Below are 6341 nucleotides of genomic sequence, written 5' to 3' on the forward strand. Positions count from 1 at the left end.
CCAGTTCAGTGCCCAGCGTACACCAGCCCTTAGATCCCTCTTGGTATTTCAGTGCAGGCACTGACCTGTGAGAGGAAAACATCAGCTCACAAACACAGAGACTGAATTCCCCACATTTAATCTCGCTGCACTTTCCAGAAAGTCACAAAATTCAATTCATTCTTGCTAGGACAGAGAAAAAATAAGTGACACTAACTTTTTAGCTTGCTTAAATAAAATTAAGTGTTTAATTAATATAGTAAAATCTGTACTGATTCCTCTAACTAACACCACAGCATGAAATAGGAACAGAGACAGATCTTGTCGGTGACGAATAATTTCGCAAATGATCTTTCCATTATTAATTTCCACGCTGCCCCCACTGGAGGTCTGGGCATCTCCAGTGTCATTGCTCTGCATTCACCTTCCCCTTAGAATTGTTCTCAGACATTCGCCTTCCTCTGCAGCGTGGGGCACAGGTCACCTGCTGGCAGGGCCGCCCAGAGGGGTGGGCAAAGGGGACAATTTGCCCCGGGCCCCGGGCTCCGCAGGGGCCCCCAAGAGAACAGCGCTAACCAATTGCGCCACTGGAGCACCTGTTAGCTGCTTTTTTCCCAGTTCCCTAAGTTGATACAGGCAAGGAGTGACCCCAAAACATTCTCAGTGGAGCTGAGAGTCGGTAGCGACAAGTGTTGGTACTTGGTGGGGTGGATCCTTTTTAAGGCTTCCAGGCCCCATTTGACCCTTTTGTTCTTCCCTGTGTAATAACAGAGCTGGTTAAGACTCAATGGAGAGTCTTGCTGCAGACCAACAGATCTGAAGTCACTGATAACCAGCTCTAAGCATTAGTCCTGCTTTGGGACAGTGTCTCTCATGCAACAAACTGCCCAGTCTGCGCTAGCAGTGAGGCTCCCTCACTAACAGCTGAAATCAGGGAGAGCTGTGTGACGTGCAGGGCCCCAGAGGTGCCTGAACAGGGGGGAACAACACCCGAGGACTTTAAAAAATGGGAGGGCTCTGCCTTGCCACTTTGTAATGACCGTAAGGGCGAGTGGACAGAGAGCAGTGAGCGGGAAGTGGGGTCTTGGGGGAAGAGGCAGCGTAGGAGTGGGTCCTCGGGGAGAAGGGGTGGGGCAGGGGCGTGGCATTGAGTGGAAGGGGTGGGGCTACTGTTCAGGCTCTGGTGGCCACTACTTTTAGGGAGCCTGTTCCGCTCCTGGTGGGACCACAAGACGTCCCAGAGGAGAGAGAGTGGCCAGCAGAGCAGTGACAGGGTGGAACGGCAAGTGGCCGGCAATGTGGCCAGACAGCAGAGGGAGAAAGGGGCTTTTCCCCCGGGATGTGAGAGGTGAACTCTGGGTTTTCACTGACCCAGGGCAGCAGCTGTGGGTGAGGTGCAGTGAAGGGAGGGGCACATCCACAGAGCTTCTGGTGTCTGGATTTAGGAGCCCGAGGCAAAAGGCCACTGTCCAGCGCGCTGTGGGGGGGTGTTTTGCTCATAGTGTTGTGTTATGAATCCTGATTGTGGTGTTTTCCCAAGTTAATACAAGGTGTTTTTCCTCCTTTTTATTAAAGTTTCTTTTCTACACTCAGTGCGTGTGAGTGGGGAAAGTATCACCTCTTAGAGGCACCCAGTGGCCAGAGTTAGTTTCCCCAGGTTACTGGGTGGGGGCTTAGGCAGACTGTGTGTTGTATTGTTGAAGAGGAGCCCCAAGCACCCAAACAGCGAATTGTAACTTCAACCTTCAGAGTAAGAGCCAGAGGTGCTGCCAGCTGAGCTAGCCAGGCCGCCTAAACGTATTAACCCCTTTCACCACAAGAGCAAAGACCGGGTACTTCGGTGCTTCTCAGCAACTGGGAAAAAGCCTCTTGTGGGAAATATCTCCTGCCCCACCGCCAAAAGGAGCCCCTTGAGTGGGAACGGTCAGAGGCCCCACCTGCTTTCCAACCACCTTGTGATGCTGGCCGGCCGTAGAACGAATGCTGGTCTGTGGGTGGCCTTCAGTGGGGGTTTGGCATGGCAGGGAGCAGGCTGGCTGAGTGTCTCTGTGGCTGTCTGCTGGCCACACATAGGCATGGTTCTCCTCTCCTCTTGCCCTGCCCTTGGTTGCTCTGTGGCTTTTAAGCTTCCCTTGGAGCTGTCAGCACCAGCCGCCTCTGCTCTAGGTGCCCAGAGGAGGAGAGGTGTGTGGGGCTCCAGCCTGGGACTCTTCCTCCCTCCTGCCTTGCCCTGACTGTGAAGCCTGGCCCTGGCCCTCCTTCCTTTAAATGCCATGTGGGCAAGAGGAAGAGTGTGGCAGCTGCAGGGACCAAAGGCGGAGCAGTGAGAAACCACCATATGGTCAACCCACAGGAATTTCTAGCCAAAGTGTTAAGTTCTAAGACCCCAACCTATAGCCACCAGCACATTGAACCGGACAGACTAAAGACCTATCTCCAGTGGGCATCAGTCACCCAGCATAAAGGTAGCCAAGCACATTGGGCTCCAGGGCTTTGCAGCAAACTAACACATCTCCATGAGGTCCCACTGAGATTTGAACTCAGATTCCAGGATTCAAAGTCCTGAGTGCTGCCCATTACACCATGGGACCTACTGCTGTTTCATTTGCTAGACCCCTATGACTCTTGGCTCGTTTGCACGGTGCACTTATTGCTTCCCACCAGCGGCTTCCTCTCGCAGGACTCTCTCTCCTCCTCCAGTGACTGTGGTCCTGCACTATCAGATCCACGGGTCCTGCCCAGAGTCCCTGCATCCCCCTGCTTTGTCTCCATTCCCTGCAGGCTGCAAAAATGTCAGGGGAGTCTGCTCCTCCCTTCACTTGGTGCTTCCACTCATATCGGCCAGCTGCAGCCTCATCTCCTGGAACTTGGCCAGCTGTCGCTTGATCCGATCGTACAATCACACGCTGACTGGCTCCCCTGCCTGGATGCTCTTGTGGAAATCCCACAGGTGATGCTGCAGGACTTGGCATCGCTGGGTTCTTTAATGTTGTGGTGTTACCCCAGCTGCCAGAACAAAGCCCCCAACTCCTCCCTCACCGACTCCCATCAATCCCCCTGGTTGCCATAGAACCCTCTGATGCTTTCCCGTTCTGCCAACACTGACAGGCCTCGCCCCCCTGCTCCTTTATCTTGCAAGCTCTGGATGTTCAGCTTCCAATATCCTCTGCCGTGGGTCAGGGAATTGCCCACATCGAGCACACGGTGAGAGCTGTGTGATCCGAACTATCCATTGGCTCCACCCTGCACTGGGCTGTCGACGTGCTCTCCTTCATGGAAATCCGGTCAATGCGACTCCTGGCCTGTCCCCGCAGAAAGGTGTATCCCCTCTGCGGCCGGTGTGAGCTCGGGTCAGAGGAATAGGAGGTTACTGCCTGCCCTCCACTGGTTCCACTGTGCAGAAACATGTTCTTTAAACCGACCTGGCTATAGACCTGCACCAGGTAATGGTTGTTGTAAAAACGTTTCCTCTGACAGTTGGGAAAATGGGACTAGCAGTCCTCAGGCCGGCTGACACAATTAAAATCCACCCCTGCCACACACACACCAAACACTGTGTGGCCCAAAGGAAGGGAGCCAGTTCCTACTATAGATCTTTCCTTTCACACACCTTAATTTAAGGTAAAAATTGGAGATATACCAATCTCCTGGAATAGACCTTGAAAGGTCATTGAGGCCAGCCCCCTGCCTTCACTAGGCAAGACCAATTTTTGCCCCAGATTCCTAAGTGTCCTTTTCAAGGATTGAACTCATAATCCTAGGTTTAGCAGGCCAATGCTCAAACCACAGAGCTATCCCTCCTCTAAAGATGCCACCTAGATAGCTGGTCTGTCCGCTGCACCCCAATCCCTCTTCCCTGAGCCTCTCTGTCAAAGTCCTGTACCTGGCTCCAGAGAATTGTCTCACATCTCGCTGGGAACTTGACTTCTTGTACCCAGAGAGTCTCGGCCCCATTCAGTAGAGGACGTGAGAAACACTGTGTCTGCCTTTTCCAAATAAGTGCTTGAAAGGGTTTTGATTACGTGGCCTAATGGATAAGGCGTCTGACTTCGGATCAGGCGATTGAGGGTTCGAGTCCTTTGTGGTTGTGCAATTTTACCTTTGTGCTGAAAGTCCTGCTCCCTTCAGGGCTGGAACCTCTTCTTGGCTGCTCCGGCCAATGCTCTGGCTTCAGCTAGAGCCCCGGGAAGGAGTTGGGGGTTGGGTGTCACAAAGGCTGGGGCATGAGCCCCAGGTGCTTCCAGTCTCGCCTTTGCCCTTCCTGACTTGCCAAAGAAAATTGGCAGCCGCCCGGGCTAGCGTGTGGAGCAGTTTCCCTCTTCCAAGTGTGCGCCTGTCCCTGTGCTGGAGGGGGGTTGCTACATAGCACCTTGGGAGCCTGGGTGTTTCTCTGCTTCTCACCAGCTGGGGAAAAGCCTCTTGGGGTAAAATCTCCTGCCCCACTGCCAAAGTCAGCACCGTGAGTGGGAACGGTCAGAGGCGCCACCATGGGGGCTGGCCCTGCTTTCCTACCGTCTTCTGATGTTGGCCACAGAGCATCAGCAGCCACCCCACATGCTGGTCTGTGGGTGGTTCTCAGTGGGTGTTTGGCTATTATTAACACTAATATCGCTGTAACCAGTGCCATAGAGCACAAAGTCCAACAGTAATTAGCTCCCTGGTTGGAGCTCCACAACCTTCTGTACTTGCACCGCGAATGTGAAGAACAAGACTCCAACGCCATCGTTCTTCCCTGGCCCAGAGGACCAGAAAGACAGGCTCCTTCCTCCAATCACCCTCTGCCCATCGAGTTACCCTAGAGTTGTTAATGTGCATTTCCTGAACACCCACCATGTCCAAGTCAAGCTGCTCCAAGGCACTGAACATCAAACACCTCCTCCTGGCCCCTGAATCCCTGCTACCTTCCATGAGGCCACTTTAACAGATGCCCCTTCCCCAGTACTGCCCTTCCTCTGCTTTGCAGAGCAGCTTTTCCTCCCCAGTCCCTGCCCCCTCTGGCATCATCTCTGAGGATCCCCCTGCCTCACTCTCTTCCCGCCATATTGGGTCTACCAATAAGTGAAGTAGGAGAGACAGCTCCTGTCCCTCATTGGTATAGGTCAGGTGAGCCAACTAGGGGCAGAAGCCCACACTCTGTTGTCCTGCTGGGGAGATCAAACTCAGGTACTTGCCTCAGGTGAAGGTGCTGCTGCCACCCTCCCAGAAAACAAGCTGCCCCTGCACAAAGAGGGATGAAAGGACCTGCTAAAGCCCGGGATCGAACCAGGGACCTTTAGATCTTCAGTCTAACGCGCTCCCAACTGAGCTACTTTGGCAACTGTGTAAGACTGCTGTGCTTTGATGCTTCTCTGTCTGGGATGTTTTTGCAGCAGTTGCACACAAAAAGGACGTCATTGGGAGCGGCCCATGAAGACAAGACTCGCTTTTGCTTGCCTTGCTCAGCTTGACTTGCTGCCTCACCCTGTTCCTGCCCTAGTGCCCGGGTTCACCTGGTGGTGGAAGGGGACTCGGGGCCAGTGCTGCCGGGAGGAGGTTGAGCTGGACCCTGAGCTAGACTAGACCCTGGCGGTGAGAGTCTGGCCACCACTTGCCCCCCCCGTGGTCCTGGCTTCCCCCACTGGGCGTCATTTCGGGAGGGAAGTGGGGCTTCTGCCTCCCCTCCCTGATTGTCACACCACAGAGGAGTGCGAACAGGAAAACGAACGGCTGCTCCACACTCCCACTGGAGGAACCCGCCGCCCTTAGCCGTGGTGAGTAAGAAGCGTCTAACCAGCTTGTTCCAGCCTTAGAACAGGTCTCTTTACTAACTTCCTTAATATTTGAGTGTGCCCTTGAAAATGACGGCTTTTAGAGGGCAAATTGCTTAATAACATTGAAGATGTAGAGTGTCATATTGTATTTTCATTAAGGCACGATAAAGAATCATCCAGTTGGGTCACTGTAGATACATACTCAGGATTCCTATATTATATTATAGAACTGAACAGTTTCCAGAGGCTACAACAGACTTTTAGATCAGTCGTTTGTAAATGCAAATTCAATTTTTAAATTCGTTTTCTTGTTTTGAATCTTTACACCTTTAATACCTTGAACTGAAGTGTGTTTTCACTGGCATTGGAGAAATATCAAATGTGTTGTATAAACAGTTTATAATGTTTAAGACTTTATTACTTAACTTAATAGGATAAGTATCAGAGGCGTAGCCATGTTAGTCTGGATCAAAAGCGACAGAGTCCTGTGGCACCTTATATTGGAGCATAAGCTTTTGTGGGTTTATACCCACTTCATCAGGTGCATGTAGTGGAAATTTCCAGGGGCAGGTATAAATATGCAGGCAAGAATCAGTCTAGAGATAACGAGGT

The 6341-nt window shown here is 52.4% G+C and overlaps 1 non-coding gene across 1 annotated transcript; it reads right to left on the reverse strand.

Moving 5' to 3' along the window:
* Window positions 1–2498: 2498 nt before the first annotated feature.
* On the reverse strand, window positions 2499–2570 carry TRNAQ-UUG. The gene has a single exon. It is a non-coding gene; the product is annotated as a tRNA-Gln (tRNA).
* Window positions 2571–6341: the final 3771 nt, after the last annotated feature.

Source organism: Mauremys mutica, unplaced genomic scaffold, assembly GCF_020497125.1.
Source record: "Mauremys mutica isolate MM-2020 ecotype Southern unplaced genomic scaffold, ASM2049712v1 Super-Scaffold_100340, whole genome shotgun sequence".
Taxonomy (NCBI): domain Eukaryota; kingdom Metazoa; phylum Chordata; order Testudines; family Geoemydidae; genus Mauremys; species Mauremys mutica.